This window comes from Tamandua tetradactyla, chromosome 25 (assembly GCF_023851605.1).
Source record: "Tamandua tetradactyla isolate mTamTet1 chromosome 25, mTamTet1.pri, whole genome shotgun sequence".
Taxonomy (NCBI): domain Eukaryota; kingdom Metazoa; phylum Chordata; class Mammalia; order Pilosa; family Myrmecophagidae; genus Tamandua; species Tamandua tetradactyla.
The window spans coordinates 9520189-9547770 of record NC_135351.1 but is presented as its reverse complement, the minus strand read 5'-3'; the positions used below and the strand labels follow the sequence as shown (position 1 = coordinate 9547770).

Below are 27582 nucleotides of genomic sequence, written 5' to 3'. Positions count from 1 at the left end.
CAGAGGTGTGGGATGACAGATTCAGGAGTGGGGTGTGGAGTGGATTCCAGTCAACTTGGTAATTGGGGAGTGAATATCTTGGAAGAGTCTGAAGTGACACTTCAGAACCATCTAGGTGTGTATTTTTAGGCTTCTGTTATGAAAAACTGCAAACAAATACAAAAGTAGAGTAGTAGAATGGAGGGCATTAAAAAACCTTCATGTGCCCATTACTCAACTTCAGGGATTATCAATTTATGGCCAATCTCTTTCATTTATACTCCCATCTACTTTCCCCCATGTTTATTTCTGAAGCAAATTTCAGACATCTTATAATTTCATCCATAGAGATTTGAATATTTGTCACTCAAAGATTAAGGGCTCTTCTAAAAAACTATACCCTCAATTTCATTATGATACCCAAAACATTCACTGTAATTTCTTATTATCATTAAAAATCCAGTGTTTACATTTCCTCTATTGTCTTATAAGACAATTATTCTTCTTCTTAATTATAAGACAGTGCTTGATACAGGATCCAAATAAGACTTATGTGGTGTGATTGGTACATTATGTCTCAAGTCTTTTTTAATCTGTAGGTTCCTCGTCATCTTTTTTTTTAACTTGATTTTTTTTCTATTTTTAGTGGATATTGAAGAAAGTAGGTCATTTTTCCTAGGGAGTTTCCCAGAGTCTTAATTTTGTTGATTGTATCTCCAATGTGGTGTTTCATATATTGCTCGGGCACCTGGATTTCTCTAAGTTGGTAGTGTAGTTTCATCAGATTTGGTGTGACTCCTTTTGGTCCACATGCACCTGGGAAGTGGTGTTGAACCCTCTCTCAGTGTTGTCTCTGAACACCCTCCCTCTGTCTCAGCCTCTCTGGCTTGGACATTCTAGGTGTGCTCTCTTCACGGGGCCTTTGTACTAGCTGTCCCCTCTGTCTGGAACCTTCTTCCATCAGATACCCACTTGGCCAACTCTCTCACCTACTTCTAGCCTTGGCTCAAATTTTCTTTTCTTCCCAATGCCTGTATAAGCCACTTATTGGATTGGATATGTGTATTATCTTTAGACCAGCACTCCCAGTCCTTCCAACCCTGCTTTAAATGTCTTTTTTTTCTCTCATGGTATCTTCTTCTCCTAACACCCTACATCACTTTACTTATTTAGTATGTTTATTATCTTTTTTCTGTTATCTTCCTCCACTCCACTAAGTTGTGAGCTCCACTAGGGAGGATTCTTTGTTTTGTTCAAGCGCCGAGACCATCACCTGGCACATGGTCAGGAACTTTTGTTGGATGAATTAAAGAAAGGGGGAGAACTCTTCCTCTACTTGTGAAGACAGCAATAGGAAACGTTTATAGAAAACCCTTTCTGCCCCAGACATGCTATGTGCTCAATGCTTACTTATTTCATCATTACAATAGTCTAGGAAGTAGGTCCTGCTATCATCTTCCTTCTACAAACAAGTGTGGTAGGCATGTGGATGGATGCATCACCAAGTCCCTCTTTCAGGAAAGGCTTGTAGTCTTAGCTGCTGGGAGTGTAGTCAGCCTCCTCTGAGTTTGCCCCAGGCGCAGTGTGCCCCCTTGTTTGATGCCACAAGCATCCTGGGATGCTTGAATCTGATGACTAATGCAGACAGGAACATGAGGCCCCAGTCATCTGGTCAACGTGACCCAACTCTGATGGAGCATGTATGCTCCTGAGTTACCCACAGGGCAGGCTGAGGCTTTGTCAGGACTGTGATGCAACTCAGCTTTTCTCTCTGTCCAATCTTGCTTCCTCCCTTCCCTTTTGCAGGTGTTGCTTCCTAATAAATACCCTGCAAGCCAAACTCCACCTCAGCATCTCTATCCTAGACACACCAACTGGCAGTACCAAATCTAGACAGTTAGCATGGGCTCTCCAAGGTGGCAGTATAGTAGGTGGTAGAGCTGGGATCTTGCTGAGTGGTCGTCTATTCAATGATGTGCTCTCTCTAGGTGTACCATGCAGTCCAGAAACTGAATGTGGATGAGGCTCATCAGCACTATTGCTCAGCCCCCTTCTGGGTTTCACTTATTTTTGTGAGTCAGTCTAGTAACATTTAGCCTATTTCTATAGGAAACTGGGGCTCACTTTCATGGCATGGTGGGAAGACAATGGTAGGTTTCCTGTCAAATAGCTAGAAAAAGGTTCAAAGAAGAGTTTAAAAGTGTAATGCATGGAAGGAATGGCTGCCGGTCGATGAATGTGAGGAGGCTGGGCTGGGCTGAGAGGAGCAGGAGTAGGACTTCAAAAGGATAGGCAGGGGCCCTCGGTGGAGAGGACTGACAGCTGTCAGTCTTTTAAGCAACTAGGAGCCTCTGGGCTTTTTAAGGAGAAAATGACCTGTTGAAGATGATGCTTGAGCAAGATAAATACAATGCAGGGGGTGGGCTGGGGGAGGGGAAGACTGGAGGCCAGCAGGTGAGGTAGACCAGCAGCATCAGGAGCAATGAAGTGGGCTCTGACTGGTCTGGAGACATCAAAGATAGAAAGACAAGGACCAAGTCAAGAGACACCATCAGAGAAATAAGCACCAGCGCCTCGGATTGGGGTTCAAAGGATGGAGGAGGGAATTAAAGATGAATTCCGTGCTAGTAAGCATGGATACATGCTTAATTTCTAGTAATCTAAGAAGTATAAATATAACCATAAGATTCCATTTTACCTCTCAGGATGTCCTTTCTGTTTTGATGAGCTTGCCTGGGGCTTGTAAAGTTTTTGGGAAATAGATATTCTCTTGTGGGATCAATACAAACTTTCTAGATGGCCATTTCAAAATTCTGATCAGATACCTTTAAAAGATGGTTCTTCGAGAAAAAAAAATGATTCTTCTATTCTCTGATTTCAGTAAACTATGTGGGAAATAGTCAAAGAGGTGAAAAGATCACATTTCCTAAAGAGGACATCCCTGGGACTCTTTGCTTTCAATTCTTGGAGCTTTCAGTGGTTTTAGGACCAAAAACTTCACCCTTATCTCTTGGTATCCACAGGTGATTGGATCTTGCCCATATGTTCCCATAATATTGGACAGTCACTTTTTTATTTGTAAATCATAGGCATCACTCTGTAATCTGTTTATGCTTTGCTCTACCCCTATGTTCCTCAAGTTCAGCACTTCTTGTGATCCTTTTCTCTAATGCCTTGCATATAGTGGATCTTGATAACTATTTGATGACTAAATCGTTGAAGTGTTAGTAGTGGGCAACAACTTATTTCCAAGTCTGGCTTCCAGAATTTAGCAAAACCTATGGGTGACAGGTATAAACATGCAAGGCAGCCAACATAGGGTAGCAATCGTTGTTGTAACTTTAATCCATGTTTCTCAATGACTCTTAGAGCAAGGAGTTCTGTATTCTACTGTTCGGCTACTGAGTCCAGCTCATATGGCTCTTCTCTATGTTTTCTTAAGATGTATGTATTTTTTTTTTGGTTCTGCAGGCTTCTGCTTCAAGTCTAGGTTGAATTTCCTTCCAGTTCATTTGGCCACTCAAGGAAAAAGATAACCTTAGACCCCCAATTCTAGGATAGATTATAGAACTGACTCTTTCTTTAATTTGGCCTTCATCAGCATATTTGGGTTCTTCTTTGATCTGTTTCATGGGTACCAGAGTGTCCCTTGAAGAATCTTTCCTTATTTACACAATTGCAATAAATGCTTAACAATAAACTGTTTTACAAGAGTTCTTTGGAATTGAGTATAGCTATTCTGAAAGTTGCGGTGTGGCTACCTCAGAGAGGTGGCGGGAAAGGTTTTTTTACCTTAGAGAAAGTGTCACACTGCTGAGGAAGTGAAGGCTACAGGTGTGGACCACTTGTTTGTAGAATTTGTTAGTGAAGAGAGGAGGACAGGGTGATAGTGAGAGGGAGAATGAGACCAAGTAAAGATTTCATGTCCAGGTGGAGAAATGTGTCCATGCATAAAATCAAAATTTTCATTATCAATGAGTATTTATTGTGCTCAGATCAAATGAAAGCCACAGGGCATAGTAATAGGAGCTGAAGAGAAAAGCAAGCCAGGGAGCTGGGGTGGGGAATGATTGGGGAGGGTTTAGTGGGTAATGTTGTAGGGGGACTGGGTGGAGAGGCAGAGAAGTACAGTTCTACAGAGACAGAGATGATGCAAAAAGTATGCAAGCCAAGTTCCTCGAGAGATGATGGAATCAAGGTTATGGAAACACAGTGGGTTGGCTTGCAGGGGGTTCTCATCCCTGGATCCACATTAGGAACACCTGGAGAATTTAAAAAGCTGTGGCTATTTGTCCCATGTTCTAGATATTCCAGTGTAATTGGCCAGGGCATAAGTTCAGGTGATTTTTGCGTGCCAGCTGTGTTAAGAATGGCTGTTTGGGACTTAGGAAACGAGAATATTATTACTTCTGAGGGTGGGGAGGAGCTTCACATTGAGAGAAAGGGAGAGATGATGGAGAAATGTGTAGATAGACAGTATATGTACATAATAGCTTATATTTTCCTTGTTCTTTTCATCAGTGCTTCTCAGACTCTAAAGTGTGGTGCCTAGGGATCTACCTAAAATACACAATGGTTTAGGGAGTCTTGAGTGGAGTCTCTGAGGTTCTGCATTTCTAATAAACTTCCAAGTGATACCAAGGTCACCTGGCCATGGACCACACTTTGACTAGCAAGTCTTAACGCTTACAATTTACAAGGTGCTTCAATGTCTACCATCTTATTTTGTATGACTGAATGGTATTATGAGGCCTATCCTGCTTTTACAGGGGCTTATGCCTCTGTAAGTCCTACCAGGAGACTCAGAGAAAGGAAGAAGAGCAGAAAGTAGCTCTGGAAAGGCACGATTGAGGATTCCTGGGCCAACTATTTTGCCCCTGTTGCTGTGACCAATTTTCCTAAGAGCACATGACCACAGAGCCTAGGTCCTCTGGCTATAGGGCCAGAGACCTGTCTGTCATTTTGCACTCAGCAGCCTCCATAAGTACACAAGAGAACATCGTCATTCATGGAAAGGGGGAGAGAGGAGAAATGGGAGCTTAGGAAGAAAGGACATTAAGAGCAGCCATTATGGAAAGTTAGCCAAAGGACAGGGAAAGGATGTCCATGGAAGGGAGCCAACTCATTGTTGGACTTCACAAGTCTGGAGTGGATCAGAGTCTTCCATTCCATCTTACTGTGCTACATGCTCTGGGCAGGAGCTGAGAAGGTACATGGGTAGACTTGGTGGAGATTAGGAAGTTTATAATATAGGGCAGTGATTCTCAACCTTGAGCGTACGTCAGAACCACCTGGAGGGCTGGTTAAATATGGACTGCTGGGCCCCAACCCCAGCCTTTAGATTTGGGAGGGGGTGGGAGAATTTGCCAGACTGACAAGTTCCTAAGGGACACAGAAGCCGCCGGCTGGGGACTTCGCTTTGAGATCCCCTGGGGTAGTATCTGGCTGTAGACCCCCCTGAAGGAAAATGAGGCCAGTCGAAGCCAGACCGGGTTGTTTATCCAAGTGCAATTTGTTGTGCTGACGCTGCTACAAGTTGGCAAAGCCTAACCTGGGCCTTCTTGTTCACTCATTGAACTCACCGGGAGTGGAAGAAGTTGCAGCTCTCTGAGTAATGGGGATGACTTCAAGGAAACTAGACTTTTATGGAGGAAAGCTCAATTTCTGCAAAGGTGAAGAAAAAGAAGAATTTTGTGGGAAACAGGACTTGGAGAATTTGACCTTGGTGGAGCAGGGGTTACTCATCGAAATACGCAACGGTAGAGGGAGTTGAACCCATCAGGAAGGAGTGGGTGTGGCCTTATGGGTGCAGAGTACAGGATGAGAGCCTTGAGGGGCTGGGATGAAGGACGCTGTGTGTGGGCAGGATGAGGGTGAGAAGGACAGATGGAGTGCAGGACTGAGTAAGGGTGGGGCAAGTGCACAGACAGGTAGAAAGTAATTCATCACAAATGTAATAAGACCTTCCACTTGCATGAACTGCTGGCTTTTCAAAGAGCTTGCACTACCATAGCCTCATTTGCTCCTCCCAGCATCCCCATGGGTGTGCAGAGCAGGTATTATTACTATCAGCTTATGGGCAAGGAAATCTAGTCATAGAGAGTTAGTTACGTGACTTGCCCAAAGAAGCTGGGCAGCTCGGAGTCCAGGTCTGTCTGTGGGAACCGGCAAGAGCTACAGGCTGGGGTTGTCTCAGGACAGGCCTGGGCGAGACCCTGTGAGCACACGGTGGGATGGCTACAAAGACTGGGGTTCCTGGTCCCTGAACAAGATGCTTGGTGTTAGGCTATTTCAGCTGGCAGAGAGCAGAGACCAAAGGGGATTGGAGGAGGGAAGGAAGGGAGCGTGGGAAAACTCTGGAGGTCCCTAAGTTTGCTCAGGGTTTGATATCACTCTAGCCACCAGCTCTTCCAGCCTCACATGTGGGGTGGGGTAGTGCAGACTCCTTGCGCTAAGTTTCTGCCATTAGGGAAATGCAGCTTCTCTCTGCCTCTTCTTCTACCACTCCTACTTCAGACTCGCTCTTGCCTTTCTCTTTTCCTTGCTGCTGCTGCCACCCCCCGACTCCTGCTCCCCGCCAGTACTTGAATATCTCTATGTTCTGATACCAAGCTAGGATTTGCTCATTCCTTCTCCGAGTATTATATGGAAAGTCCCTAAGAAAGAAGGCCTTCTCTTGGCCTCCTGGGTCGGTGGCTGCTTTGGGGTGAAGTCTGATACCTGGTCCAGTAAGCTGGGGCCTCATTGATTTGGTGCCACGCAGTGTTGGGAACGGGCTATGGCTTTGGTCAGCAGGGGCTGTGGACACAGCAGAACCTTGGATTAGTAACCCCCAAGCAAAAACAAAGCAGAGGTCCCGTCCTGGGGGCTCTGGAGATGGCTTGCGATACCAAGTAGCTCGCTAGAAATCACCAGGATTTCCGAACTTGGGGAATGAGTTGAGCTGTTGTTTTCTGGAACTGAAATGTTGGGTCAGGCTGTGGTTGCTGGAGCAACACAGAAGACTGAATTCAGGGTGGAATGTTAGACAGAACTGGATGAGGTTGAAGGGAGGTGATATTGAGTCCAGTGGGCTGGGCTGATGGTCTATGATCCCCTCTCTGACCATGACACGGACCCCATAAAGTTATTGGGAGGTTTGAGATGGTTTGTATATACATATATATATAAGACCTTTAGTGCAGTACCACTCACCTAGGAATCACTCAGTAAACGCTGGGTTTCATCAACGTGAGCAGAAGGTCTGAGTCTTATTTCTGAGCGATGTTATTAATTGCTATTTATTGAGCAATTGTCATGAGCGGAGCCTTATGCTACGTGCTTTGTCTTGGATTAATTTCCCCCAAATCCTGTGAGGCAGACACTATTATTATTATTATTTTCTTTCCTACAGATGAGGAAACCAAGAGTCAGAGAGCTCCACTGCCTTAACTGAGCTCACCCTGCCAAGTGACACAGCCAATATTTAAATTCCCAGCTTTCTAACATTGATACTTGGGTTTGTTACCATCGCTACTAAAACTGTCTCCATAAGTCCTTCATGCCTGCGCTCCTCTTAGAGCCTCAGCTCAGTTCTGGGCTTAAGGAGAAGCAAGAATGGCCACTTGCCTTTGTCTGAATCACTTTCAGTTTGGTTTGCTTCCCAACCATCAAATAGCACAAGGGACATATGTGCTGTATGTATAGATGTGTGACTGGTCCTGGGGCCCGGGGTTGCCCTGCCTGGTGATGCCAGGCTGTGCAGGATCCACACTGCAGGGCCCACTCACTTCTGCTCCTTGTCTCATGGTCAAGGTTTCTCCAGACAACAACAGGCTGCCATGGCCTGCCTGGCTTGCATGTAGAAGATGCTCAAGAAACATCACAGGCCAGGGAGGACAGGGAAGGTGGAGGCTAAGCCCCAGGTTTTATGTACATTATATGTGGAGGAATTTTGGAGTGAGAGAGGCGAAAAGAATTGTAGATCCCAACCAGTTGCGATTTTACTCAAAAGCATTTTGTTTAAAGTGCTGAACGAAGCTGATATTAATTGTATTGACTCGCTGATTCTTTTGTAGGTAATGCTGATTATCTCTTGCCAGGTGAATTCAGCATCTTACCTCATGAAATCCTCCAGAAGCTGTAATGACAGTGATCCCCCATTGGATAGAGAGGATATTACTGTGACAGAGGGAGAGTAGGGACACATGGCTGTCACATCAGTGGCTACCTGCTGGTCCCTCCACCCCCATCAGGATTTCTGGGAAGAAGTGCATGTTTCCACTCCCCTCCTTGGAGCTCTGCCTTATGAAATTGCATTTCCCCCATTTTAACTCTGTAACAATAGAGGTTCAGAAACTTATTCTTGTCCAAGACCATATAACTAATTCTGTAGAGGAGTTGGGATTAAAACCCTGCTCTGGGGTGGTGCGACGGTGACTCAGAGGCAGAATTCTCGCCCGCCATGCGCAAGTCCCGGGTTCGATTCCCGGTGCCTGCCCATGTGAAAAACAAAAAAAGAAAAAAACAATTCTGCTCTGTCTAGCTTTTGTTACCATGACACACTGCCATCTATTGCTTCATGAAGCAAAACTTAAGAAGAACTGGATTTATGATTAACTTTACTCTCGACAACTCTAATTTTCCCAGTCTCTTGCTATTTTGTCCATAACCAGAAGGATTGATCTGGTACATTCTCTCAGCTTGAAGTGGGGCTCAAAGTCAATAATTGAATATCTTTTGAAGGTGCTTGGGGTCAAGGCTATACTGAATACAGACTGTGCTTGGTATATCCTGAAAACAGTTGCATTGGTTATTTGCAAACATTTTTTTTTTGCCATGGGCGAAAATGATGAGAGTCAGGAAATTAAATTAGCACCAAGCTTTGGGATATGCATTCTGCCTTCAAGATCCCAAACTTGGGGATGGAAATATTTTAATTATCGAGTATATTTGCTTACTTTAGTTTTCCTTGAGATATTGGGCAGCACGTGAGCAAAACTTGAATTGGAATGATTAATCCCATTTTTTCAATGTATGGTTTTACTTGCCTGTATACGTTCAGAGCAGAATAGATGTCTCAAGCTGTGCTTGTTGAATGAAAGGAAAAAATGCTGCCTTGTCTGCTTATTTTTATGTCCTTCGCCATCTTTAGCACTGGGACGTACTACTCTTTCTAATCCCCCAGCATAGCATTACAGGGCCCCATTTTTAATGTATTCTAATACAAAGCAAAACACTACTGGCAAAAAAAAAAAAGTTTCTGACAACGAATTTGTGGGAAAATCTTCTTTGCTTCCTTGCTTTGAATCTTGCTATTAATTCCATTCTCAGCCATGGCAAACGGGTGATTTTATGTTTACGTGCCAACACGTGTTTTGTAGGGGAGGCTAGTGGAAAAGTGGGGTGTCCTGCTCAGACGTGATGCTGGGGCTCCCGGTTCTAACGCTCCTTGAGACGATAATCTGCACGTGTCCATTCAAGACTGGCAGCTGTTTTGCCGCATCACCCTGTCACATCCTTCCCTTTATCTCAAATGTATCTTCCAACAGCTGCGTGTTTGGGAAATTGTTAGAAACACAACATAACACAACACAACAAAACAAAAAAACCCCAGCACACACAAAATAGCTCAGTTCTACCTAGCTTACTTAAAAGACGTTTTGCTTTATTCAGGTCCCAACGGTAACGCCCAATGTACCCTCCCGTCAGGGTTTCTTCCTGCATTTCCGTTTTCGCGGGCTTCAGACACACTCAGTCTGGAGAGCGGTGGGGTGGGTTGTGCTTTGTGCTTCATCCCACTAAAAACTTATTCTGGGTCTCAAAAGCCCTCATAAATCTGCTCCCCAGATGGAAGCTTCCATAAAAGTCTCCTCTCTCCGCGTGAGTCTCAAATTTCCTCTCAATGTAAACCCAAAGAATGAATGATCAGATGGACGGAGGTAGACCACATTACAAAATAATAATAATAAGAAGAAGAATAATTTGTGAAGCATGGAGGCCGTTGGGAATTCCGATTTTCCTCCTTCCTCCGTGTCTGCCGAACCGAGCCGGTCATGGGTTAGCGGGCAGTCCTCGGAACCCAAAGCCGAGGATGAGCAGCAGGGCTGTTCAGGGACGCACAGCTTTGAGTAAGCAAATGTCACCAAGTGTCGCCGTTTTCATGATTTATTTCTCAACAGGAGTTTCGTAACATGAGTTCGAAGTGACTGGGATGGTGTAGGAGAGGCCAGGATAAATTTTTCTCTAACGGAGAAAGCAAAGCGAAAGGTAAAACTGGAGGCGAGAGGCACGGAAGCCCACAGCATGACCTTGGAAGTGGCCTTGGAAGCGGCGTGACCTTGGCAGCCCAGAGCTGACCTGGCACGATGGGGAGGCGCTGCAGGGGCTTTAGGCTAATGGCACCGCGCCAAAGAACAAGCTTTTCACTGTCCCAGCAGCACCCCCAAAGGCTCCTGTGCTGTCCTCTCCCTACTGGGGCAGACGGGACTCTGTCTTGCTGTGCAGTGTTGCTTTGGATCATGGATATAAAACACATCGTCTGTTTTCTACCTGCCACACAATTTTCTCAGGTTTTGAAGATTAAAAAAAAAAAAGTATTGTGGTAACATGTATACAACGTAACATTTCCCATTTTAACGGTCTTTAAGTACACAGTTCAATGGTAAACACGCTCTCAATGTTTTTCTAGCACCACCATCCATCACCAAAGCTTTCCCATCACTCTGAAATGATAATTTTTTTTTCATGACAAAAGTCCTACATATATTTCAGTCAATTAGTTCATGTTCATTTCTTATCTATTAGATGCTTAGACAGCAGTTACCTTTGCTTATCAACTGTGCTGGAAATGTTAAAACAGTGATAGGTTTTGCTATACCAACTTAATTTTTTGAGCTGGGGATTAGTTGGGGCAGAGATGTTTGTACTTCATCTGAGTTTAGAAGTAATATAAAAAAATGTCTATCATGTCCTGTTTAAGAAAATATAAGGTTTCTAATTGTCTTATTATCAAGATAGTTCAAAGGAAATAGAAGTATTTAACTGCAGTCTTGAATTATAAAGTTGGAATGTATATATCAAGATCTCAACTTGATGTAAAGTAAATGAAGAGTTTCCTGGCAGATTTTTTTCTTTAATGATCGGTTTAATCCATAATTCCTGAACAAACGTAGCTTCCCTTCAATATTTATATTTGTGCATTCAACTGTGCTCTGATTAGGAAATATCTGATAATTACTATTAAGTTTTACTTTTTTATTGTTTAGAAAAATGCTTCTAGGGTCTATAAATGTTGGATTTTTTGTCTTACCCATTCATGGAAGCTAAGGAAAAAAAAAAGAAAAAGAAGAAAAATCTTCAAATTTACATATTAGTTTTCTCTCAAAGGAAGTTGTCATACCTCACAGTCCAAAGTGTTTTCTACAGATCGGTAATATTATTCTGACATGTAATTGCAATTTATCATGCAGCAAAAATGATTCAAGAAGAAAAATAACCTACAGTGTCTATTTACCTTTGTATAGGCAATTGCTTAATTTACTCTTTTAACAAACATTTGTACTTGAATAAAATGCTTGTGTGTGTCTAGAAATGTCAAACTGCAAGATGCTGCTAGCCCAGGCACAAAGTATTATTGGTGGCTGTATTAAACTATTGTGCCATCATACCTTAAAAAAAAGTCTTACATATTAATTGAAAGAATTTAACCAATACAGGGCAAGATAAAGGAAAACCTTCATCCTCTTTCTTCTCTCTTTCCAATTTTCCTTTCCTCTCCAGGCCACTGGTGATGGAGTTGACTGTGGATCTTTTTGTATCCACAGAAATCATATGCTGGATTGTTTTATATTAAAGAAATAGGGTTTGATTAGACATAATTTGCAATCTGCTTTTTTGCTCAACAGTATAACATGGATATCTTCTGAGATAATACATTGAGAACTAAGTCCGAGTTGCTTTATATTATATCTCAAAGTTTGCTGTAATTCATTCAACCCTATTGATAGACCAACAACTGTCAGTTTTTTATTATTATAAATAATACTGCAACAGAAATCCTGTCTGTATTGACACTTTTCTTTCTGTAGAATTTTTATCTTCACATATGGGATTGCTGGATATGCCTAATTTTGATTTTAAGAGCTTGAGAGTTTAATTAAAAAAAGAAAGAGCAGTTCACAGCATTACCAACAATGTATGACAATGCCCATTTCTCTACATTCTCACAAAGACTAGATGCTACTTTTTTGTCAAGGACATCTCCGCTTTTATTGTTTTAATAAGACATTATTGTTTTAATTTCTAATACCCAGATCACTTTTGAGATTGAGTACTCTTTTTTAAATTTTTAATTTTTTAAAAACATATAAACACGAACATTCTTACCATATGATTATCCATTCTTGTTATATATATTGATTTTATATATATACATATATATAATCAATAACTCACAATATCATCACATAATTGTATATTCATCACCATGATCATTTCTTAGAACATTTGCATCAGTTCAGAAAAAGAAATAAAAAGACAACAGAAAAAAATTCATACATACCGTATCCCTTACCCCACCCTTTCATTGATCACTAGTATTTCAATCTACTAAATTTATTTTAACAATTGTTCCCCCTATTATTTATTTATTTTTAATCCATATGTTTTACGTGTCTGTCCATAAGGTAGATAAAAGGAGCATCGGACACAAGGTTTTCACAATCACACAGTTACATTGTGAAAGCTATATCATTATTCAGTCATCATCAAGAAACATGGCTACTGGAACACAGCTCTACATTTTCAGGCAGTTCCCTCCAGCCTCTCCATTACATCTTGAATAACAAGGTAATATCTACTTAATGAGTAAGAATAACCTCCAGAATAACCTCTCCACTCTGTTTGGAATCTCTCAGCCATTGACACTTTGTCTCATGTTACTCTTTCCCCTTTTGGTCAAGAAGGTTTTCGAGATTGAGTACTTTTTAATAAATGTATTGGTCATTGGCATTAACACTCATGTGAATTGTCTGTCTGTGTATCATTCTTTATAACTATTTTGGATTATTTCTCTGTTTATTTTTAAGCTATAGGATTAAAAAATAGGCATAGGGTTAAAAAATAAGGCTATCACATAATACAAATGTTTTTGTCCAGTCTGTTATTTATCTTTGACTTTCTGAATTTTGTCCTACAGACACCATGTCACTGTGGCAAAATATTTGTGGAGTCAAATCTCTCAATCTTTTCTTCCTGGCTTCTGGGATTCTTTTGCTTAAGAGCGTCTTTATTCTAAGCAGATATATTTTCCTGTATTCTAATAATTTTATTGTTTATTTTTGACATTAGGATTCTTAATATGTCTTGGAATTTATTTTTAATATGGTATGAAGAAAGGGACATCTAATTAATTTTTTTCCAGATGTTTTCCAGTTATACCATTTTCCTGCCTTTTACTTGATGTGCTTCCTTTATTATATATTAAGTTTCCCTATATCCTTGGATCTGTTTCTGGACTCTATTCTCTTCCATTGATCTGTTTGTCTGTTCCTGTGCCAATTCCATAGAATTTACAATGGCTTCAATCATTAGTTTTAATATGGACAAGGGCAATTTCCGTCACTGCTTTTCTTTCAGAACATTTTTTTGTGTGTGGCAATTTTCACACATTTATTCTTCTATGTGAATGTTAAGATTATCTTATCTACCATGTAAACATTTTCCTGGTGTTCTGATTGGAATTCTTAATAAATTGTCATTTTCATTTGGAAGATAATATTAGTGCATTAAGGCTTCCCATCCAGGAGCATTTCGTTTTGTTTGTGCCTTGTAATAAAAGTCTTTAGCTTACTTTGTCTAACTTCTATACATTTCTTCAGAGATGTTTTGTGTTTTTCCCTTTTTACTGTGAATGAGATTGTTTTTCCATTTCCTTGCTTAATTGGTTATTGCTAGTATAAATAAGAGCTTTTGATTGTTTTGTACATTTCTTATATGTAGATAGCTCACCAAATTCTCTTAGGACTTATAATACCTTTAAAAAAATGAAATCTTTCAGCTTTCTAGTGTAAGTCATCTTTATTTATTAGTATTATAATCTTATTTATTCTAATATTTCTACTCCCTATTTGATTTTCTTGTCTTATTGCATTAGCAAGAACTTGCAAAAGTAGAGTGGATAATTTTGGTGAGGGAATTATTCATGTCTTAGCCAAGATTTTAATGGCAATAGCTTTAGCATTTCATTGTTTAATATATAATGTTTTTGTTGTTGTTTTTAGGCTTTATTAATTGATTTTATTTTTCTTACATAAAAACCTTAGGTGAGGGTACACAGATGGTTCAGTGGTAGAATGCTCACCTTCCATGTGGGAGGACTGGGTTCAATTCCCGGACCATGCACCCCCCAAAACACAAAAACAAAAACAAAAACCCTAGGTGGTGCCCAGGGAGGGACTTTTGCCTTGAGACTCCTGTGTGAGTCTTTTTAAGTTGATTGGTGAATTCCTAAGATGGAGACTTGGTGTGTATGATCTCTTTCCAGAGATTGGAGTTGAGATTGCTGTAGATCTTGGAGAGGGCATGGAAGGTGGCCTTGACAAAATTGTCCAGGTGGCTGTGTAGCTCCTGGCTATGGTGTGGCCACCACCAGAATCACCAGTCAGCTGCAGCTTCTTGGACACTAGGATGAGACCTACTAGTGCTTCTGGGGACAGGAAGGAAACATTGCAACATAGCTAGGGATGGTGAGGGGCTTACCAACCTTGTTCTCCCAGTAGCCCTGTTGCCCTGGGGCATGGAGAGCTTGGCCAGGATGCTGACCACACAGAGGGTGGTGGCTACCTCCTTGGAGCACTTAATGACATGGTCACTGTAGATCTGGATGGCAACAAAGGCCTTGAGCCTTGTCCTCTGGCCAGAGTGGGTCTGCTTTTGCTAATTTTAACCCATCATCCTTGAAGAACTCCCCCAGGAAAAATCTGTGATCTCAGACTCCCTGATGGGCAGAGAAAGGAGCTAGATCTCCTCCAGCTTTGCGACAGGGAACCACTCCTTGTCCTCGACCTCCATGAGCTCCACGGCCCCAAACTTGGCCCTGACCTTGCCCTGGATTCAGCTGCCAAAACCACCCAGGCCTCCCGGGGACGTCCCACACAGCACATCACCTGCTGTCTTGTTTTTTCTCTAAGAAATTGTTGCTGGTTTTTGATAAATAATTTTTAAAAATCATACTTAGGTAGTTTATTTTCCCTACTTAGGATTGGCTTTTTGCTCATGATTAATATTATTTCCCCCTCTCCAAATAACCCTTTCCCAAAGGACCCCACTTCAACCATTGTTAGTATGGGCTGGTCAGGGTTTCAGTTAGCGGTGGGTGTCATATTTAGGTAACTTGCTATATCCAATCAAGGCATTGGAGGTGTTGGTTTGGAGATGCCATTTACATCCAGCAGGGGCAAGACAGAAACCAGGCCCTTACAATAAGGGGTGGAGGCGGAGTGCGTCACTCCTGAAGGAGTAGAGGGAAAGCTCAGAGTCCAGGAAGTAAGAGCAGGGTGAGGAGAGCAGATTACCAGCTATCATCAATCAAAATGTCAATGTGAGCCAGAGAGGCAAGGGTGGGGTTGAGGGTAGAAGCCAAGTAAGATCCCTCACCACGCCTTCGGTAGAAAACCCCAGAAACCAGCGGAGCACTGGAATGTGGTGAACTGGAACCAAGCCCTTGTGCCAGCTCGGGCAACCAAGGAGGAGGAAACACAGCTCGTGGGGCAGAGGTGGGTGGTCCAATCCCACAGCTCAGGACTCCTTGCCGAAGTCCCAAGAACTTATTCTCTTGTCTTCTTTTGGGTTGCCTTGAAGACAGAGTTTGATTCTCTATAGATAAGCTATTGTTTTTCCTTCTTTACTGTTATATCGTAAGCATTTTCTTATGTCATTTGGGTATATGACCAGGGATCAGGAATAAGGGTTTGGGTTCACACTGTATCTCGTGGCCTAGCATTTCATTTGTCATGTGTGGGTATATATTTGAGAAGCCTGTTTGTTGAATGAATGGTGTTAAGTCCCTAAAAAGTTTTTGGGAACATAAGTTTAATTAGCAACATAAAATTCCTCTTGAGGACAGGAGTTTGAGACCACTGCTCTCCTTTCCTCTCCAGCCCATCTTTTCCCATGCTTCAGTCACCCTGGATTTCTAGAAGGGTCTTGAGTATATTGGTTGTCTTCCTCCTTCCCCAACCCCCCATGCTAGGCTGATTGTCCTTCCCTTTTAAGTTCCAACTTCACAGATGTTGCTTCTGGCAAGACTTCCATGGCCCCCTCCCTCCCACTGGTTAGAGTCCGTTGTAAGATGTCCTACAGCAGGCTGGTATGTCACTCAGGTTTCTAGCAGCAGATAGAAGTTCTGGTCTAAACAAGTCATACAGCAGAGTTTCATGATGGACTATTTCCAAATAGGGTTACAGAAACCCAACAGGGGAAGTTGGGGTACCCAGGGCTGGGCATCAAGGAAACCATAACCAGATCTATGCCTAACAGGGCAAGGAGAGGAAGAGGTGCTTGGAATCCAGGGAAGGGTTCTGACAGAAGCTCTGGTAAAGGGAGTTCTCCTTATTCCCTCCCATTCTCTAATCTCCAATTGGAGCCTCATGTTGGTCAACCCCATGGGAAGCCAGGAGGTGAGGGAGTCCTTTGGTACCGTTCATAAAACTCATCATCCTGAGGTTCAGAGCAAGCTGAAGAATGCACTTGAGGGGTAGGGGAGAGCACCCCGGCTCATCTCTTTGCAGCACCAGCTCCACCGTGTCATCTTGCTTGCTGCCATCTTGGTGCATGCTCATGGACGATCCTTAAAGTCAGGAACTGTGCCTTACCATTTTTAGGGTAATACCTCCAGGGAATAACTGGATAGGGGAAAATCAGTAATTTGTAAAATCATATTTACAACACCTCTATAATAGTGGAGAATAGAAATATCCCCATATATGAGGGAGCTCAGCAAACCAGCCAGGATGAGTCATTACACAGCTACGAAAGACTCTCAAGCAGGTTTTTAAAATTTCTGCAAATGGGGGTATGGCATAATAAATGACCAAAGCAAATCACACTGATTACAAATGGGTTAAGATGTATAGATGCGGTCCGACAAAGGTAGGGAGAGATGAAGGGCGTACGTATTCCAACAATTAAGAAAAACTAGCAAAATGTTAAATCCCATCAACTTAAGGGAAAGAGCAAACTTCTGACAGAATTGGTCACAAGAAATTAATGCCAAGTAGTTAGACTATTAAGGACTGTGAGTAATATTAAGAAAAAGGGGATGACAGCTCATTTAAGGAGGTCATATCAGGAAAACCATTCAGCTTTTGCCTCCCCACCCTCTAATATTATCATGAGATGTGAGGCGCCATTTCCAATATCCTGTGATGTTGTTTGCTCAGGCACAGAAAAGGGTCTTCCAAGCTTCTTGGACTTTAATGTGTATGTAAATCACTCGGAGATCTTGGTAAAATGTAGGTTCTGACTCTCCAAGTCTGGGTGGGGCCTGCAATTCTGCATTTCTAATGCGATCTCAGTGATGCTGACATTACTGGTCCCTGTTCACAGTCTGAGCAAGGCTTTAAATCAGTGGAATTTGTTTTGTTTTGTCTTGTTACCTTTTAAAGCCTCTACTTGCTGTTGATAAATACATACAAATTGTATCCCTCTTGTCACTCATCATTGGAAATTAAATCAGGTCTCCATAAAAGACATATTCAAATCTTAATCCACATTCCTGGGGTGTGAGCCCACTTGTACATAGGACCTTTGAAGATGTCATTATTAATTTAAGGAGCAAATGAGGTCATTTGCAAATGATGAGGCCAAAGTGAATCAAGGTGGGCCTTGACCGATATGGCAAAGTGCTCATAAAGAGAGGAAATCTAGACATAGATGCCAACAAATAAGCAGGAGAAGAAGTCATGTGACAGGGGCAGAGATGCAAGCAAGGAACCCAGGGATTTCCAGAAGCTAGCAGCAGAACACCATAGACTTCCAGAGAAAGCATGGCCTGTGGAGACCTTGATTTTGGACTTTTGGACTCCATAACCATGAGACAATAAATCCTCAGTGTTGAAGCCAACCCATCTGTGGTATTTATCACAGCAGCCATGGTAGACTCAGACACCTTCTCACCTCCAGATCCTGACTTGCCTCTGAGTGTTCTTCCCTCTGGTTGAGAATCCCGATGACTTGTGGGTTTCTCTATCAGCCCAAAAGATCTGATGGAATTTTACTTTCTAGAATTTGTATTGCAAAAGCAGTAGCTTCAGTGTTCCTAACATAGATATTTTATAATGTTGAGTGGGCTTTTCCAAAATGCCCTTCCTACAAGCAAGTGTTGTTTTTTTTTTCTTCTGATTGTCCTCTTGTATTTCCCACACCACTTTCATGTGAGAAACCTAAGATTCTTTATGATTCTTCCAACTCCATGAATTCCTCATAACAACCCTATGAAGGAGATGCAAGCCTTTGATAACGTAGAATTCCACATAATATCTAGTGACCTAGTATGATTCAACTAAAACCATAAAAGAAAACAGACTCTCATAAAATGTCAACATTTGCTCTTTGTTTCCATAATTCTCAAAACTTGAGTCAGGTACCACTTGAGCTGGGTTTTGCTATTGAGTCAACAGACAGCCCCCTTATAAGGAAATACTATCCATTCTCCTTTGTGCCATTACGAATGCTCCTTTTTCAGGTATCCTTTGGTTTCCACTCCTCTTTTGTGCCTGTCAATGAAGAAAACACTTCTAATACGGGTATAGGGCAAAGTGTTTTGGGTTTTATTCTCTTTTCCTCATTTCCCATTTAAAAGGTATCCAGAATTTAAATTACATTTCTACTTGCATAGCTAGCCTTTGTTACTCATTATGAGGCTTTTAACCAAGCAACCCCTGTAACTCAGCTCTGTCTTTCCCTTACTTACCCCTCTTCCCTCCTTTTCCTTTTCCTAGCCTGATATTGCTGCTGAGCTGCTGTGATGGACCGTGTGTGAGTCACGTACTCCATTGTGATTCCAGGATTACAGCAGTGAATCATTGCCACATCCTTCTTAACTCATGCTGTTGTAACAGGTGAGCAGTCCAGATCCATGAGTGGAGGGGAGCCAGCTAGGAGTCAGGACTTGGGAGTGGGGCTTCTCAGCATCCTTGACTCACGTAACCTTGGATGGACCATTTACTCTGTTTGGGTCTTCTTCTCTTTTTTAAGCTCTTTGCTCTGAACTCTATCTGAGCCCCATAAATCTAGAAAGCGATTCTTAAGAATTGTAGTATCTTCATCTTCGCCAGAGTTTTGTGAGGATTTAGCAAATGCTATGTTCACAGACTTCTTCTCTGGCCCTTGCTCCTTGAATTGTTTGTACATAGACACATCCCTCACATGGGCAGGGAAGGACAACCGTACCTTCCAAATGTGTATCTGTGCGTAGACACTTTCAGAGAGGCAAAAAAATGAAATGTATCCAAAGGTAAGTAGACATGTGCCTGGGACTGTTTGTCAGTGCTTTCCTCCCTGCAGAGATGTGGGCTCTGGCCAGTATCTCTATTTACTATACCATTAAGTGAACAAACTTTATTCTGGCTTGAAATTCTTAAAAGGAATTTAAGTAACATGCTGATAAACCTCCCAGATCTGCTCAATTTTCTTAGTCCTCAATCACCTACCTAGTCCTTTGTCCTCTCAAGCAATTCAGTATGCTCTCATCATCACTTGCCTTTCTTGCTCTCCTTTTAGAATTGAACTCCTGCTTCCTCTTTAACTCTCCAACCCTCAGTCCTGCAACACAGATCAGGAAACAGCCAGGTTCCTAGATTGAGGAAAGGTGGGGACAAAGCCATCAGTTGAGTCACCTGGTTTTTGTTTTTGTTTTTTGTAGAAAAGGAGAAGGTTTACAGGGTTGGAAGACAGGCACTCTACCTTACAGAGGGCATCCAGGAAAGGGAAGAAAACAAAAGTGGCGTTGATTTGCATTCAGATGTTGGCATTAAATATTAATAGGGCTTGGGGTGAGGGTAGTTTCCCTTTTATTCACACACTGGGTGCCTGAGCCATCTGGGGTTTGCAGGATTGGCTCTGGGTGAAGTAGGGAAGGCCAAGTGAGGGAGGTGCTACTATGGCTGCCCCCCTCTCACCACCACCCCTGAGCAGCTCGGGGTCAGTTCAACCCGCATCTTGGCTCTGGGTGGCCCAGACAGCTAACAACAAGTTTGAGGAGCTGAAGGATCAGGAAGCTTCCAGTAACAACCAGAGAACATCCAATGACCACTGATTTTTTTTTTTTATTTAAAAATATATATTTTTGAGATATCTTCACAAACACATGCTGCATACACGGCGTTCAACCAACAGCTCACGATATCATCACATAGTTGTATATCTTCACCATGATCATTTTTAGAACATTTGAGCTGCTCCAGAAAAAGAAATAAAAAGAAAAAATAAAAAACCCATACATCCCTTACCCTTTACCCCTCCATTTCATTGACCACCAGTATTTCAATCTACCCATTTTTAAAATTCCTTATCCCCTCCTATTATTTATCCATTTATTTTTCCTTATTTTTCACTCATCTGCCCATAATGTGGATAAAAGTTGCATCAGAAACAAGGTTTTCACAATGATACAATCACATTGTAAAAGCTATAGTTATACAGTCTTCTTCAAAAATTATAGCTGCAGGAACACAGCTCAACAGTTTCAGGTACTTCCCTCCAGCCTCTCCAATGCACCATAAACTAAAAAAGGATATCTATATAATGCATAAGAATGACCTCCAGGATAACCTCTCAAATCTGTTTGAAATCTCTCAGCCACTGAAAGCTTATTTTGTCTCATTTCTCCCTTCCACCTTTTTGGTCAAGAAGGCTTTCTTGATCCCAAGATGCTGGGTCCTGGCTTATCCCAGGATTTCTGTCCCACATTGCCAGGGAGATTTACACCCCTGGGAGTCATGTCCCACTTAGTGGGGAAGGCAGTTAGTTCACCTGCCAAGCTGGCTTAGAGAGAGAGGCCAGCTTAGAGAGAGAGGCCACATCTGAGCCACCAAAGAGATTCTCTCGGGGTACCTCTTAAGCCTAATTATAAATAGGTTTAGCTTCTCCTTTGCAGGAATAGTTCCATAGCAGTGAATCCCAAGATCGAGGGCTCAGCCTATTGAATTGGTTGTCCCTACTACTTGCGAGAATATCAGGAATTCCCCAGATAGGGAAGTTTATTTCCTACTTTCTCCCCAGTCCCCCAAGAGGACTTTGCAGATACATTTTTATTCTTTGCCCAAATTACTCTGGGATATATCACAGCATCACATTAACCGGTACAAATCAACAATCTGATGGTCACTCTTAATTAATGAAACACCCTGATGCTTTGAAAACAGTGACTTGAATTGAAGCTCAACAGAAGATATCATGCAGGGACCAGAAAGCAAAAAAGGAGTGCAACAGAGGACGGCTAGTGGAACATCTGAAGCATCGGATGTGTTCCGTGAGCCCCTTGAGGGTGGAGATGAGGAGTGGGTTATGCTGGAAATAGAGAGAGCTTTCTCGTCAAAACTGTGCAACTTGCAGCTCTTGTGCTAACTCAAGAAATGGGTAAAGAGAAGGGTGCGGGTGGGAAGACCAACACCCTCCAATCACTTCTAGCTTTTTTTTTCACCTATTATTTATTTTTATTCCATATGTTCTACTTGTCTGTTGACAAGGTAGATAAAAGGAGCATCAGACACAAGGTTTTCACAATCATACAGTCACATTGTGAAAGCTATAATTATAGAATCATCTTCAAGAAACATGGCTACTGGAACACAGCTCTACATTTTCAGGCAGTTCCCTCCAGCCTCTCCATTACATCTTGAATAACAAGGTGATATCTACTTAATGCGTAAGAATAACCTTCAGGATAACCTCTCGACTCTGTTTGAAATATCTTAGCCATTGACACTTTGTCTTATTTCACTCTTCCCCCTTTTGGTCGAGAAGGTTTTCTCAATCCCTTGATGCTGAGTCTTAGCTCATTCTAGGGTTTTTCTCAATCCCTTGATGCTGAGTCTCAGCTCATTCTGGGATTTCTGTCCCACGTTGCCAGGAAGGTCCACACCCCTGGGAGTCATGTCCCACGTAGACAGGGGGAGGGTGGTGAGTTAGCTTGTTGTGTTGGCTGGAGAGAGAGGCCACATCTGCACCTCTAGCTTTTAAAGAGAGGTCTGGAGGTGGTGGGGTTGGCGACTATGGTGGAAGCTGCTAATGGAGGATATAATTGCTGTGGGTCCAGGGTAGGCTCAGTGACAGAAGTCCTGCCAGAGGAAGCCCTTGAAGAAAGCTTCCTATAATGGGGGTCTCCCAGCACCTCTAAACTCACTCCTGCCCAGTGGCTGTTTACTTAGCTTTTCTGCAGGGCTGACACTGGCCTCCCACATCTGGGCCTGTCCCTGTCTTACTCTCTGCAAGGAAACTTGGACATTTCCATAGCTCTCTCCAATCCAACTCCAGTGGTCAGACCACCCTTGGAGTGTTGGATTCTTGCAGCATAGAGCAGTTGTTCTTGATCTTGGCTGCTCACTAGAATCACCTGGAATCTTCTAAAAGTGTGGATGCTGTAATGACAACAGGCTTAATAAAATCAGAATCTCTAAGTATGCACATCTCCGATGTGCAGCCAAGTTGGATTAGGAACACAATCCAGATTGCCTGGACTTGGCTTGTGGCTCTGTGACTGGTACTAGCCTTTGGCAAGTTACTTAGTGCTCTCTATCCCAGTTTCTTCATTTGTTAAGTGGGAATGATAATAGTCCTGGCAATAGCATATAGTATTGGGATGAGGGTTAAATGAGTTCATACGTGTGTAGGGCTTGGAAAGCGGCTGGCACTTAGCACTATGAGAGCACTTACCATTTGCTAGTCTTGGAGCACAACTTAAGAGGGGCATTGAAAGCAGAATAGGTGGGATGGAGAAGGAACTTGAGCCTGTGACTCCTGAGAAGGGAGATAAAGAACTGGAGGTAATTCTCCTGGAAAAGAAAAGACTTTGTTGAGGTATGATGATTGTCTTCATGTTCCTATCATATAGGAAAGGAATGTGGCTTGTTCTACATGACCATGAAGGAAAGAACTAGGCTTCAGGACTGGACATTTTCCAACTTAGTCATTCAGCAATGAGATGAACCAAGACATGAGGAGTGAGTTCCTAGGCTGTGGAGGCATTCAAGCTGACGCTGGATAACTCTTGGTGAAAATGCTACAGAAGGAATAAATGTGGAACTAAATGATAGCCAAGGCCTTCTTTAGCCTATAATTTGCAAGTACTAAGCACTTTTGGCTGTCAACCATTATTAGATGCTCTTTGAAATGGGCAAGGGCTGGCAGGAGTTGGTGGTAGAGACCAGAGATGAGTCTAAAACTGTATCCAAAAGAGGTCCACGGTAAGCTAGGTGGATCAAACCTGTTTTCAAGTCCAAAGCATGAACCTAGGCCAAGGAATGGGGGTGTGGCCAGTTCTGCATGATGTTGGAGATTCAACAAGACGCCAGGCACAGGTGAGGTCTAGAGCTGGTGCTGTGGGTAGGGAGTCTTTTTTCTTGCATTCTGGACCAATGAGAGATGGATGTTTTGGCTTTGTTTAAGGAAGAGGGTCAGTTCATTCTCTTTCTAAACCTGAAGCTCTTGACCTCGACAATTCCCACAGAGACCCAGGCTGCAGATCACCATTCCCCCAATATTCTCTCTTTACTCTGCAAAATTTTCTATTTTAGTTGCCTTCTCTTTATAGGGGTAGGGTGGGGAATGACACTAAATGGAGACTTCTTCCCTAGAAATAAAGCTGAAATTCCCTTTTAATATGGCAACCCCCCTTTCACTCTTTCATATTTGTGCAGCACATACATGGCCACCTCCTGCGCCTTTGGTAGATGGCTTCTGCCATGGCTCTGGTTCTCCATCTGCCCATCCCTGCCATTCTCCCCAGCTCTGCTCACAAACCAGCATCCTTTGGTCCCATTCCACCTCCCTTCCTTGACCTCCTTGTTCCCTGTGACCTTGTTGTCATCTGTGTCTCTGTCCCTTGCTGCGCAGCCATACCTTGGAGCTTATCGCCTTGTAGGAGGTGCCACCATTAAGATTTCTATCTCTGAAATGGCCCTCTGTACCCGTAATCTCTGGTCCTCCCCTTTCCCCTCTCGCTCATGGCTACTAAGCCTGTCCTTTGCCTTCTTTGGGGCCCCTGGGATCCTCCTTGTGTGTCTGGCATCTTGGACCTATTGCAGTCACATGTTTTCCCTCTGACCTCCTCCCGCATGGCTGGTTCCAACCAAGTCCTCCAAACACCTCCGCTCTTTTACTCTCTGAATCTTCCATTGTGTCTCCCTGGGCTCACTGTGTCTCACTCACTCCTGGCTAACGTTCTACTTGAGCTCCTCATTCTCATATCTTTTTCTGTAAACTAGTGCCGTAGTCCCGGTCCTAAACTATGGAATTCTGTTGAAGAGATTTTTTTCCTGCTGTGGAGCTCTCTCAGTGCTCTGCAGCCAACTTCATTTAACTCCATTTTTAGCTCCCTATCAAATTCCCCATGACAGCTGCTCCAAATCTTTCCCACTATCCTCAATCACTAACTGACCCTGATCACTGCTTCTCTCCATAACAGACTTTTACCAAATTAGCTTAAAAAATCCACCCCTCCATGCTGTTGAGATTTAAATATATTTATATATCCTTTCCCATTCTCTTTTCTTTTCATCCTGTTTTGGAGGAAGGTGTGTTCCTTATTCTTTCCAAGGCTATCCTACTTGAATTCCTCATTCTAACATCTTTTCCTTTGCAGGCTCACTCAGTAGTCTTCTCTCATCTCCAATCTCTCCCTTTTCTCTGACCCTTGGAATTTGAAACTTACTCTAATTTCCTTGATCTTAAGAAAAACAAAACAGCAACCAGTATCAAAACACTTACTCCCTCGTTCTCCTCCCTGCCTCCTTTCTCTATCACTTTCCTTGAATACGCACTTCCTTGTTCTCTTAACCCCATTGCAGCCTGGGTCCCACTTTTCTCGCCTGGCCCTCTTGAACTAGCCACATTGCAATGCTGTTCCCCAATTATGCCCTGCTGTCTCCTGCCTCCACAGCAGGCAGCCTAGTCAAGTGGAAAAAGCTCTAGCTTTGGAGTCAGCCAAATAAGGGTTTAAATCCTGGGTTTCTGTCATTGCTATTATATGACCTTGATCTCTCCCGTGCTCAGTTTCTGCCTTTGAAAAATGGAACCAGTGATTCCTAATTCACTGGGTTGTCATGTTAATTGAGATTGCACCTGTAAACTGCAAAGAAAAAAAAATCCCTTCCATCCCTTGCTTTAGCTAATCCCTCCATTCCATATGCTCTTCCTCCTTCCATTCTCCTGTTCCAGGCCTGCTCACAACCTCTGCTCTCCATGGGTTAGAGAGGAAGTGTTCATGTCCCTCCAATTTGCTGGTCCTCTGTCATAGCATCTGTCACACCTACCTGTATCATGATCATGTGTCCTTTTAGTTGTCTGGCCCTCTCAGGAAATCAAGAGCCTCTGAGGGCTGGGATATTGAATTCACCTCTGGATCCCTCTAGAGTGTCCACTGTAAGGCTATTACCTATAACAGCTACTCAGCGACTATTCAGCTTAAGAGAATTTCTTGCCGCTAGGGATGTCTTTACAGGCTAGAAAAAAATCTAAGCTGATCTTTCCCCACCTATGAACAGGCCCCCGGACACGTAGGATTTACAAGGAAATAGGGATTTAAAATGTAATGGTTTGAAAGGATCTTTTAATGAAGGCTTTTGACAGGTTTAGCCAAACTTTTGTGATCCTTGTGCTGCTTTGTGGAAATTATCTGCCTTCAGGTTACTAAGGCCTAGTTTGGCTAGATGGATAGACCAGATTTGCCATGGGTAGAAGGAAATGGCCAATGGTCAACCTCGTCAATATGTACGATTTCTCCCAGCTCTAACAAACTATGACCCAGTGACCCGTGTTTTTGGGTATGACGTAATTAAGACCCTTGTTTATAAAGGTGACCAAGTATGCATTTCATGTTTATCCTGGAATGACATTTCTTTTAGGAGGACTGTTTTCTGTAGGTATTTAAATTCATTGATCTGTCCTTGCACTAAGTAGTTGTTGATCACAGACTGTGTGTGCCTGTGTGGGGTTAGGTGCTGGGAGCACAAGAGAGTGATGGTTGTTCTCCAGAGTGGAAGCAGTGTGGAGGTTGGCTGGGGCCTGTTTTCAGAGGGGACAATCTGGAGGGACAGCTCTCAGCAGGAGCGGCAGCACCTGCCCCTCCTGGCAGGAACCTGCCAAGCAGTGACTCTGGCTGTGAGTCTCTGGGCTTGTCGCATTATCCACAGGCTACCCGAACTGCTTCCTGCTCCACACTTCAGCTTCCCTCCATTCATCTCTCAATCTGGAGGATTTGCAAAGATTTATACAATTAAGAGCCAGATCTCAACAACATGCCTCATGGGGAAAAACATGTTTTGTTCCTGCCCATATACATATTAGTCTGTAAGCTTTTCTGGGCGAGGACCCATCAGATGTGTCATGTTCTCTGTGCAAAGCTCGAGTCCTTCTTAGGGCCAAGATTTCAGAAATTTGGGTCTATCGCTTTATCTGGGATCAACATTTATTTAGGCATGAATGCCAGTTTCTGGCCAGGGGTGAGTAATCTACATTTCACAACAGGGCATGTGGATCTGAAGCCGATCTTCTATGCCCCAAGAAAACAAAAGAAGACGACAACTAATGCTTAAATGGGTGCAGAGTTTCTGCTTGGGGTGATGGAAAAGTTTTGGGTCATGGGAATGTAATGCACTCCACTGAATAATACACGTGAAAGTGGTGAAAACAGGACCTGTTGTGTTGTATCTAGGTTACCACAATAGAAAGTAAAAAGAAAAAGGCAATGGAGGTGAGAACCCAGGATTTCTTCATGTCAAATCCTCTTCTTGGCCAAAGACCTTACAAGAGCACTAAGCCTTGTCATGGCGTGGGGGCTATTGCTTTAGATTCTTTGGGGTGACCAGATATTAAAGGTCAGATGACACAGGAGGTGATTTATGTCATGTGCTCTGTGCTTAAGCCTCATCACTCAGATACACATTCCCCATTGATAGATTTTCCTGCAGAATGTAAGCTGCTTCAAGGACAGGGAAGTTACAAGTGGTCACCTGGGGACCTTGACTGGAAGGGAATATGGGGAACTGAATTTGGGAGACTTATGAATTACTTTGTTCTCTCCTGCTGGTTGTCTTCCTCCATCATGGACTTCTGCCAGAGCCTGGGATGAGGAGAAAATGACCCAGATTCACCACTTGGTTCTAGATGAGTGCAAAGAGCCCACAGACCCAGCAGAAGAGGGGACAGGTGAGGGACAGAGAAGAGTTTGTGTGTCCAGTCCTTTCTCCAAATATATAGAAGACATAATGGAGTGGGATGAAAGAGAAGAGAGTAGGGTGGTCCTGAATTACATGAAGGCACTATAAATTTGCAAAATTCAAGTTTTCTGGCTCCAGACAGGCAGGTCCTAAATAAAGGTATCCGTAATTCCATCTTTGTCTCATT

At 42.9% G+C, this 27582-nt stretch overlaps 1 long non-coding RNA gene across 1 annotated transcript; it reads left to right on the top strand.

Annotated features, from left to right (window-relative positions):
* On the top strand, window positions 1-27402 carry LOC143669085 (uncharacterized). The gene is made up of 3 exons (XR_013168688.1): window positions 1-115; window positions 18960-19079; window positions 27296-27402. It is a non-coding gene; the product is annotated as an uncharacterized LOC143669085 (long non-coding RNA).
* The last annotated feature ends 180 nt before the right edge of the window (window positions 27403-27582 follow it).